Source organism: Pinus tabuliformis, chromosome 7 (assembly GCF_031772625.1).
Source record: "Pinus tabuliformis cultivar Carrire ecotype Pingquan chromosome 7, CPIR1, whole genome shotgun sequence".
Taxonomy (NCBI): domain Eukaryota; kingdom Viridiplantae; phylum Streptophyta; class Pinopsida; order Pinales; family Pinaceae; genus Pinus; species Pinus tabuliformis.
Window position 1 is genome coordinate 1,516,136,895 of NC_142293.1, and position 12,018 is coordinate 1,516,148,912.

Consider the following 12,018-nt stretch of genomic DNA (forward strand, 5'->3'; position numbering starts at 1 on the left):
GAGAAGAGCCAAGGAGAGGTCGGGTCCAATGAGAAGGGCAAGAAGAAGGATCTAAGTAAGATCAAGTGCTTCCATTGCCATGAGTTTGGACACTATGCTTCTAAGTGTCCTAGTAAGAAGAAGGGGGTCGGGAAGGATCATGTCGCTGCATCAGCGGAGGTAGATGACTTTTTTGCCCAGTTCGAGAATGATTTCTCGTTGATAGCTTGCATGGAAAGCTCAACAGATAACAGTATGTGGTATATTGATTCAGGAGGTTCCTTCCACATGATTGGGAACAGGAAGAGTTTCAACCACCTAAAGGAGAAGGACATGCAGGTTCATATTGAGCTAGGAGATGATGGTCAGTATGCAGCGAGAGGAGTTGATACTATAAGCTTTCAGAGGGATTAAGGTAATTCCCTTCATCTCATAGATGATTTTTATGATCCAGGATTGACGCAGAATCTTGTTTTGGTAGCCACCCTTGAGGAAAAGGGATATGATGTCAACTTCAATGAAGGTAAGGCATACCTCCAACACTTAGCTTTTGGATGTTAGAGCCAGAGAGGTGTGAGGATGAAGAATCTCTACAAAATGCAGGTAGAGACAGGTGCAACCTTGAGCAACAAGGCAAGTAGTGCACAAAGTAGAGTAGTGATGCTTGAACGAGAGCAAGATAAAGCTCTCAAAATGGAGACTCGGCCGGTATCTCAGTTTCAGTCTAAGCTAGTTGGCAATTGGGCTGACCGACAGGATGAAGAGGAGGAGCACAGCTCACAGAGTATGGTGGGAAAGAACAGGTTTCAAAGCAAGTTCCACAGAAGAAAGGAAGGAAGCCTTATAGTTCAAAAGGAGCAAATGCAGCAGCAGAGAACTTGGTAGAGTTGAAGAAAGATCCAGGTGGATGAGGTTCTTTCAGGGACACTTGCCTCACTAAGAGGGAGTGTTGAAAATTAGCAAGAAAAGTGATTCCTTGATTTGTGCCTTAATTCAAGGAGTCAAAGTCGAGTTCATTTTGTGCATGGTCGAGTTCCTAAAATTTAGGAGTTTCCCTAAAAATTACGAGTGCATGAGGCAGTTAACTGATGTGTTGAAGTTGAAGGTCGAGTTTTGATCTTCTAGTGTGAGTTAAATTGGGAACTGAAAGCTTAAGTGGAGTTAGCCTTCTAAATTTTAGGAGGATCCAGTTAACTAGTCTTTTTGACTTTTGTTAACTAGAAAAGCTTTAATTCAATTCCTTAATTAGAAATCTCACTAATTTTAACCATTTGAATTTCCTTTAAAAGAAGGAACGAAGGCACAAGTTTAATCATTGTTTTGGTGAGACCAAGCAATAGGAAACACGAGTTTGTGTGTGGAGCTTGTGAGAGGAAGAGAGTGCAAGAAAAGCTTGTGCACAGGTTGATAAAGGGCAGCAGGGATCAGCAGTGTTGCAAGGGTTTCAAGCTTAGAACAAGCAGGAAAGACAAGTGTGTCTTTCAGATTGAAACAATAGTATTTTGTAAGAGATCAATTGCTCAGTTTTTCTATCAATAAAATTCTCATCAAGCAGAGGGTTTTCCCAGTTGGGTTCCCTAAGAAAAAAAAATTGTCTTGAATTGTGTGACTGTGTTTTATTTCTGTTCCTAATTCTGCTGCAAATTGGGTAGAGAAATTTTGTGTTTGTAAGAAAATAAAGTGTTTTTCAAATTGTTCTTATCAGCAGATCAAAATTTCGTGGAAATTCTACATTGGGTATGTTCCACAAGCTTTCAGTTTTCATGCATACCCAGTACTTACTACTTACATTGAAACAACAACTTACCAGTAAAAGGGAAGCAATCCAGTAACTGCGACTCCGAGAATTTTTAGTGCTTTGTTGTGATTGATTTTGAGGCAACATGTAACATAAGTACATGTCTTAGTCCACAAAAGAATCTGTCAGACATGGAAGCTTATTTCAGTCTACAGAGGTTATTCTGGAAATGCATTTGATTTGGTACTCTACTACTGGAACACCAACTGTTGTGTCAGATACAGATCAAAGAAATCATTACACTGAAACACCCTCTCATACAGATGCTACATATGACTTCAAGTAGGGTTTTCATTCATCTCAGGAAGGTGGTAGCTCTTTAGCACAGTAAATAATTGGAAAAGTGACATCTAGGCCTTTGGCACTGATAAATTTCAGCCTGCTTAGAGAACTGATTTCCTTCTCAAAGATCTGTTGGACATTTCATTTCTGGAGTATGTTTGGGGAGAAGTTTCAGAAAAAGAGAAAAAGAGAGTACTGGCAGAGACTATTTATGGTAAACCAGACCTTTCGGAAAAGCTCATGTGCTCATGTTTTATAATCACAAAATTTAGTGTATGGGCCATGCTACCTACTTGAAAGGTGGAAGAGCTTCTAAGAAGAGAACGACTTTGATGTGTGGTTCCCTATTTGCTTTTGGAAAGCTGTTAAGTTATGGTATGTTCTATGCTTATAACAGTTTACTTCTTTTTTTTATTATATTCCACCGATTAGCAATCACATGTACATAAAGTAAAGTGCAGATAGAACATTAAACGATCGATAGAAAACAAGCCAAGACAAGAGACACAAGATGTGGCGGCTAGCCAGGGACAAACCCCACAATGTGTGGGGAAACCCTTTGATCAAATCTTCTTTTATCTTCAATAATTCAGCAGAGAGAAATAGTACAATAAATATGATTCATATCAGCAGTAGCAAACCCTAGATCAGTAGCATTAGCATTAGCGGTTTCATTATCAAACTAGGGCAGACCATATCTCACAAACCGACAGTCGGATTGACTTCATTCCACCACCAAAAGTTTCGGTTCCAGAGGAGGTTCAAATGAACCTACAGCATAGTTCAGATGAGGAGATCTTCTAGGCCACGCAAGTCAATCTTTGCTTCTGCAGTTGCAGCTTTAGTTTCAGCAGTTTCCGGCTTCAAACTAGGGCAGTCGATATCTTGCAAACCGTTCGTCGGATTGACTTCATTCCACCACCAAAAGTTGCAGCTTTCAGAGGAGGTTCAGATGAACCTACAGTGCAGTTCAAATGAGGATATATTCTAGGCCACGCAAGTCAATCTTTGCTTCTGCAGTTGCAGGATCAGTTTCAGCAGTTTCCGGCTTCAAACTAGGGTAGTCGATATCTTGCAAACCGTTCGTCGGATTGACTTCATTCCACCACAAAAAGTTGCGGCTTTCAGAGGAGGTTCAGATGAACCTACAGCGCAGTTCTGAAGAGGAGATCTTCTAGGCCACGCAAGTCAATCTTTGCTTCTATAGTTGCAGCTTCAGTTTCAGCAGTTTCCGGTTTCACATGTGTGAGAGAGAGACCCATTTCAGCGCAGTAGAGAAGAGACTCATATCTGCGCAGTAGAGAGAGAGAGATGTGATGAGATGAGTGAGTTTAAATGAGGAAAAGTCCTCTTATATTTATACACAACGTTGGTGGGTGAATAAATGCCACTGTTGGGCTTCTGAGCCTACATGAGTTGTAGGTCGGCTTGATAATAATTCCATAATCAAAATAAATTCATATCTCCATGAATACTTATCGGAATCGGATGATCTTTATATCAATCCTACACCTCTCGACGAGAGGAATCTAATAAATATATTATCAGCCATGAATAAGATGACCCACATGAAGTTTTTCCCTGGTTGCCAATTTTAACACTCCCTCTCAACCATGGAGAACTTCATCTGCAATCTATCTATCGGTCGTTACTATTCATCCATCAAATGCACTGCCTTGTACAGCCTGACCCTTGCCCTGCTCTGCTCTATTTTGCCTGTTCTGCTTTGTCTTGTTCTGCCCTGCACTGATCTGTACTGTTTTGTTCTGTTCTGCTCTACTCTTGCATTGTTCTGTTCTACTCTACTTTTGTCCGAATTATGAAGAAGAAGAAATGATTGAGGATGTATCATACTGACTCAAAGTCAGTCTCAGACTATGTACCACTGGTCGCAAACCAGTCTCAACCAACCCAAAGTCAGCGTCATAGTGAGTACAACTCCAATGGTCCCAGACCAATATCATCCTCCACTGACTCAAAGTCAGTCTCAGAGTATGTACCACTGATCCCAGACTAGTCTCAACCGACCCGAAGTCAGCGTCATAGTATGGTACAACTCCTACCACTGGTCCCAGACCAGTATCATTGATCCCAGATCAATGGAGCTCATCCTAGCGTAGGGAGTACGGTAGTTACAACGATGCGTCCATCGATACTACTATGGTCCCTAACTTCATTTCCCTGCTCATTGATCAGATGAGAGGTACTTCCCATGAGTCCCAGACTGCATGGGTAGGATGCCTCGACAGGAGAACTAATCAATCCTGTCCTCACAGGAGAACACATCAATCCTGCTACAATTGCCATGGAGAACACATCAATCCAGGCCGCCATGGAGAACACATCAATCCAGGCCGCCATGGAGAACACATCAATCCAGGCCTCATAGGAGAACTAATCATCCTGCTACACAGGAGAGTGAATCATCCTGTTCCACAAGAGAGCGAATCATCTTGTTCCACAAGAGAGTGAATCATCTTGTTCCCCAAGAGAGCGAATCATCTTGTTCCAGTGCGCACCACCAGGGGAGGGTGAGTCACCCTGTGGTCGTATGTTGCTCCAGTAAGAACCACAAGCCCTCAGAGCTCCCAGAGCTCAATGTATGCAACATGCAGGACCCTTGTACAAGGGTTTCTTGATGACTCCAAGTCGTTTGGGAAAATCACAGATTAGATCTTTCCTCAGGGCTTTGACAAGGTGTATCAACCTGTACATCATCTTAATGCAATGGAGCCTCCTTGCTCATCAACTTACCATATCCAAGATGATGTCTATCTGCTGGAGCAATCGATGAATACGATATTCCTCAATAATCGAATCCCACCTCTGGTTGTTATAGAGAATCACAGTGGTATCCAATGTAAATCCAAACAGCTCACTGAAGAGCTTTCGCAACCAGACTGCGTCACACGAGGTCATGCTAGCAGCAATATATTCTACTTCGGTGGTGCTCAAAGCCACTGACTTCTGATTCCTGCTCATCCAGGATACTGAAGCAGATCCCAAGGTGAAACAGCACTCGGAAGTGCTCTTACAGTCCACCACACTGCCTGCCCAATCAACATCAGTATATCCAAGTAGTCTCACATCTCCGGCAGTGTATCTTAATCCATGAGAGATTGTGTCCTGAAGACATCTCAGAAGATTCCTAGCATCAATCCAGTGAGGCTCAACCAAGTATGAGCTCACAATGCTAACTGCAAGACATATATTCGAACAGAGGTTCACCAAGAACATCAATGCGAATGAGTTTTTGAAACTCAGAGGCATTTCCCAAGTCTAGTCCAACATCACTACCATATAATTTCTAAAAGTTAAGATCCTCGAGGTAGTCACAGGCTTGCAGTCCATCATACCGAATCTTTCCAATATATTTACCACATATTTTCCTTGAGATAAGAAAAATTCCATTGGCTTCTGCCACACTTCAAGTCCTTGGTCCTTCATTTCAAATTCAGAAGCCATCTCCCTCTTACATTTGTGAATGAGAGGGTTTGCACCTGTTAGAAAGAGGTCATCCACATACAACACCAGTATGAGAGGCTTGTCATCTTCAACCTTAAAGTAAAGGTTAGCATCAGCTTCACTCCTAGTGAATCCCAACTTCATCAAGTAGCTATCGATCCTCTCATACCATGCTCGGGGTGCTTGCTTCAGCCCATAGAGAGCCTTCTTCAACCTGCATACATGAGATTTTTCAATCATAAATCTCAATTCCTTCAGGTTGCTCCACATAGACCTCTTTTCATGCAAGAACGCGGTCTTAACATCCATCTGATGTAGGTTCCATCCTTGTGAAGCGGCAAGGGCTATGATCGAGCGGATGGTCGTATATCTGGCAACAGGTGCAAATATCTCATCATAGTCTATAGCTTCCTTCTGGGATAAACCATGAGCAACAAAATGAACCTCATACTTTTCCATACTTCCATTTGTTGCATGCTTTATCTTGTAAAGCCATTTTGAAGTAACAATTGTCTTGTCTAGGGTCTGGGAACTACTTCCCAGACATCATTCTCCATAATAGACTCATATTCTATGGTTATAGCATCCTTCCATAATTAATGCTTGATGACATCTGAGAATGATGAAGGTTCATTTTGTATGATCGTGCTCATGATGGTCAGGTATCCCTGATACCTATTAGGTTTCTTACTTTCACAAAAGGTTCCTCAGGGTGCAGCATGTCCTTCAGCACCATCAAGTATCCCCCTAAGCCATGAAGGCCTCTTCCTAGAAGAGGAAGGCTCATGTGGATGAGAATCTATCAGATCCATGGGTTCTTCTACATCAGGCATTGATTCATCATCCTTTTCTTTCGGTTCCCTGGTGTTGGCTTCTTGAGAGCTCCTCAAAGTCGAAAGATTGTTCACCTTGCGGTGAACTTTTCTTTAGGAGTCTTGGAACCCAATGCTTGATGAGGGCATCAATTTTGTACATATACGACGGTGATTGTGGTTTCAGCCCATAGAAACATCAGAAGTCTTTGATCATATAGCATGGCCCAGACAGCTTCCATCATCGTGCAGTTCTTCCTTCCCACCACACCATTCTGCTCAGGAGTATGTGGTGTAGTAGTCTCCCTCTTAATGCCAAGCTCAGGTATGCCTTAGTGAACCAATTGTAATATATCAGAGGTCTTGCTTTGTCTTGAAGGGAATGGTCCCCTTTTGAGCTTTCCTTCGGCACATCCTGGACATACACCTTCTTTCTCTACTTGGAATTCAGGCATCCCTGTTACCATCTGTCTTACATCGGGTAGAGCTTTGTAATGAAGGTGGGCAAACCTCCGATGCCAAAGTTCGGACTGAAGAGTTGTGTCACAAGACATGACACCTAGCGGACTTCCATCGACCTGATATAATGAATCAACACTTAACCCAAGAGTAAAGACATCTTTAACATTATTTTTCCATATACATACCTTGCCATCGCTGAAGGTTACCTTGTAGCTTTTGTCTTCCATTGCCGAGATGGATACCAGGTTCTTTTTGAGGTCAGGTGCATTTAATACATCCTGGAATTTCTGGCCTTCTTGAATGCTTGTCCTCTTCCTTGATTCCCAACTCTCCTCTTTCCCTTGTTGTTGAATTTTCCATTCCTTCAATTTCCATGAGAGGGATTTTGATCATCGTCACGGTGAGAGTCCTTTCTATCAGGGCATTCCCTTGCATAGTGACCTGCTTTATTGCAAATGAAACATCGTCCTTTTCTTCCATCCTTAAATCCAACCTTTCTTTTCGATTTAGACCCAGAATTATTTCTTTTCTTAGCATGAGAAGAAAAAGTAGCAGGAGGACCTTTAGCCAAGGGCATTTCCTACTCTTCTACCCTTGTTTGTTCTTGAATGCATCTAGCCATTAATTCCTCGAAACTAGGAATTTCATTATTGTTCAGAAGAGTAGTCCTGAACACATACCATTCAGATGGTAATCCTCTGAGAGTTGTGAGTGTCATTTCTCTGTCAGTAATGGTTTCCCCAATAGATAGGAGATCGTTCTTGATCTCGGTGATTCTTAAGAAATATGCTTGCATACTTTCATCTTTACCCTTCTTGATTTCCCTCAACTTATTTCTAAGAAACAAAACTTGATTTGCATCATTAACTTTAAATGAACTCACCAGTCTGTCGTAGATTTCCTTGGAGGTGTCTAGATCAGAGATGTAGGCCACCAAGCGCTTGTCGATAGAGTCCCGGATGATCTTCTTTGTTTTGACTTCTCCATTTTTCCATTTGTTCCAGGCAGTAGCAGATGCATTTGATGAAGGCTCAACAATATTGCCTCTTACATGGTCCAGCACTCCTTGATCTTCAAGGGTTAGATCGATAGACATCTTCCATCCGTGATAGTCAGCTTTCTCACGGAGCTTGTCTTCGGCAGGAAAGAGTGTTGAGGACCCCATAGTTCTTTTAAGATAGCCTTGCCAATCTTCTCTTCAATGATTGCTCTTGCTCTTGCTCGGGCTTTGTCTTCACCTCAGCTCTGATACCATGTTAAGTTATGGTATGTTCTATGCTTATAACAGTTTACTTCTTTTTCTTATTATATTCCACCGATTAGCAATCACATGTACATAAAGTAAAGTGCAGATAGAACATTAAACGATCGATAGAAAACAAGCCAAGACAAGAGACACAAGATGTGGCGGCTAGCCAGGGACAAACCCCACAATGTGTGGGGAAACCCTTTGATCAAATCTTCTTTTATCTTCAATAATTCAGCAGAGAGAAATAGTACAATAAATATGATTCATATCAGCAGTAGCAAACCCTAGATCAGTAGCATCAGCATTAGCGGTTTCATTATCAAACTAGGGCAGACCATATCTCACAAACCGACAGTCGGATTGACTTCATTCCACCACCAAAAGTTTCGGTTCCAGAGGAGGTTCAAATGAACCTACAGCATAGTTCAGATGAGGAGATCTTCTAGGCCACGCAAGTCAATCTTTGCTTCTGCAGTTGCAGCTTTAGTTTCAGCAGTTTCCGGCTTCAAACTAGGGCAGTCGATATCTTGCAAACCGTTCGTCGGATTGACTTCATTCCACCACCAAAAGTTGCAGCTTTCAGAGGAGGTTCAGATGAACCTACAGTGCAGTTCAAATGAGGATATATTCTAGGCCACGCAAGTCAATCTTTGCTTCTGCAGTTGCAGGATCAGTTTCAGCAGTTTCCGGCTTCAAACTAGGGTAGTCGATATCTTGCAAACCGTTCGTCGGATTGACTTCATTCCACCACAAAAAGTTGCGGCTTTCAGAGGAGGTTCAGATGAACCTACAGCGCAGTTCTGAAGAGGAGATCTTCTAGGCCACGCAAGTCAATCTTTGCTTCTATAGTTGCAGCTTCAGTTTCAGCAGTTTCCGGCTTCACATGTGTGAGAGAGAGAGACCCATTTCAGCGCAGTAGAGAAGAGACTCATATTTGCGCAGTAGAGAGAGAGATGTGATGAGATGAGTGAGTTTAAATGAGGAAAAGTCCTCTTATATTTATACACAATGTTGGTGGGTGAATAAATGCGACTGTTGGGCTTCTGAGCCTACATGAGTTGTAGGTCGGCTTGATAATAATTCCATAATCAAAATAAATTCATATCTCCATGAATACTTATCGGAATCAGATGATCTTTATATCAATCCTACACCTCTCGACGAGAGGAATCTAATAAATATATTATCAGCCATGAATAAGATGACCCACATGAAGTTTTGCCCTGGTTGCCAATTTTAACAAAAGCATAGCAGATTGAAAGGAATGATCTGGCCCTATTTTCAAACTTGTTTAGGTGCTGATCTAACAGCAGAAATGGCACCCCTTGTCTAGCTATTTTCAGACCTATAGCAGCGTCATGAAATCAGCATTAATACAAGGTCAATTTCTGAGCAAAATTTAAGAGCTTTGCATGAGAAGATTTGTGGAGTGGATGGTGATAAATTCTTAAAGACATTTGTTTAGAGGCATGATCGCAGCAAACACTTGGTGGCAAGTGAGAAGGTGTTAGCTGCTCCAATCAGCTTGTTTCTGATTTGGTTTCCGCTGGAGATTCACTAGGCAATAATTTGCACACATCTGGCCAGCAGGGAAATGAAGCTGTTCAAATATAGTTATCTTCTCAGTCCAACCACGGTTGGTATTGTTTTTGGTGCAGACCTGGTGACAAGTATGTCTCCATGCACAGTTAGTGTATTATCACTGACACTTGGTTAAACTGGGGCCTTTGGATCTGGAAAGGCCATTCACAGGTATTTGTTGATTCAGTAGCCTTTTCAGGGATTTGCAACGGCATTGACTGTTCTTGGTATTGTGGCATTATTTGCTGGAGATGCTTATGGGCATATTGGACACAGGTTTCTAGTGGCTGCATCTGGAATAGCAGTTATCATGGGTTTACACCTATTAGAAATTATTGAATTGCAACTTACATCATTCTCCAGCATTTTTTATGCACATGCTGCTGCGGCCAGCTTCCCTTCAAGTGTGCAAGGATATTTGGCAGGGCTAACCTTAGTAGTACCCCTGTGCTTGCAGCATTGCTTGCTTATGTGGTGGCATCTAAGGATCCATTCACAGAAAGCAGCCCATTATTGACATACACAACAGGAATAGCTCAAGAAAAGGCTGCTCTTTGGAAGACAGCAGACTGGGCACATGCTTCAGAGGTATTATATTCATTAACTACAGCACATAGAGGATCTTTTTGCAAGTATTCATGGCATTGATAATTAGGAGGGAGGACCCTAGCTTAAGGGGAGATATTAAATATCCATCTGCCTTTCACCATCCAAAGGAGCAAGACTCACAGCTTGTTGGACACTCCCTTGATTTGGCATCCAGATCCACTTTTTAAGGATTTTTCCTAGCTTGATTGGAGGAGCACCCTAGATTAAGGAAAGGTTTAAAGATGTTGACTTGGCACACATCCACATTGAGAGCCACCTTTCAAGGCGTTTGTTGAGATTATTTGAGGAATGTTCCCCTCATTTTGAGCTCCATAACTATTGAGAAGATCTTAGATGGAAGACACGATTGTTCAAAGAAGCATTAAGCACACTCTACGAGGCCATTGAAGCTCCCAAAGATGAGGAACGCTTTTCTTGACAAAATTATTTGATTTGTTCATGCATTTTTATTATTATTTCTTGTAGGGGAAAGTGGATCTAGAATCCACTTATTGTTATTTTATTTAAGGTTGAGGATTTCATAGTGTAATTACCTTTCCTTGGAGAAATACAAACCACTAAATGATTATATTATTAGATAGAGGTTGAGATCATCTCTGCATAAAGAGAAGCCCTCTCATTTGTCAAGGATGGTTGGATTTGTGAGGAGATCCCCTCCAAGCCGAGTTGAACATCTTGTAGGAGGAAGAAGTCAAGGGGCAAGCACATGTAATGTTCCATTTCTTTTATATTTGTATTGGATTACTAGAGTTTTACGCTAGAGTAACCATTATATCTTTCTGCCGGAAATAACTTCTAAATGGCAGTTTAGCGTAAAGAGAAGAGAATAGGGTAGAGGTTCTTGACGCCATCTAGAGGGCAGATGAGGGCTTTCACTAACTTTCACATAACTAGAAAATTCACTTGGTCTAATTATGACACATCTTTGTAAGGCTTAATTACATCTCCATGCTCTTAAACCCTTTTGTTTGTATTTCACGACCCCCCCTTCGCCACTTTAGATTGGCATTAGTCTTTGTCCACCGATCCATCTATTTCTAAGGTTTATCATACCCATATTGTACCAAAAGAGAACTAGCCTAAGTGAGAGGAAGAGCTGTTATGATGACAGTGCACAGCCTTCCTTGGTTCCTTTCAAGTTGAACTCATGTTTCAGGGTTCTCACTTAAGTGAAACTTTTGTTACAATAATATTACAAAAAAGTTAACAACTACGTTTGAAAAGTTCAAAACTTTATAAACAAGTACTAAAACTAAATTTCAATAGCACCCCTAAATGGAATCATGGCCTAGAAGATCACCGTGGCCACCTGCTAAAAGTCTATTATCAATTTTTTGGGAAGGGGATCAATAATAAGGCCAAATTTGAAGCCTATATTCTAGGCACCATGTAAACCCTTAATGTTGGTTTCAAGAAAATCATCTTGCAAGGGGACTCAAAGCTAATAATAGATATCTTGAATGAAAAATATAAAAGTTTTTCATGGGAATTGACTAGCCACATTGTATGGTGTGAACAAATGATTCAAGTGTTAAAAGAGTGCTAGTTTGTAAATGTTAAGATATCAGGCAACACAGGGGCAGACTAGTTGGCAAACCAAGCTATATCCACTACAAGAACCTACATGCGGGTTGTGCTAGACCCTTTGGTGTAGAAATATGGGTGGAAATATGAGCTATCTACAGGTTTAGGCCCACTCCCCTTCCCCTTCCCATGTCTTGATAGGACAGCAACACAAAACCTAATAGCATAACAATATCATTCAGTGTTCACATAAATCA

The 12,018-nt window shown here is 41.5% G+C and overlaps 1 pseudogene; it reads left to right on the forward strand.

Moving 5' to 3' along the window:
* Positions 1 to 576: 576 nt before the first annotated feature.
* LOC149253606 (cytochrome c-type biogenesis ccda-like chloroplastic protein pseudogene) lies at positions 577 to 10,276 on the forward strand (annotated as a pseudogene).
* Positions 10,277 to 12,018: the final 1,742 nt, after the last annotated feature.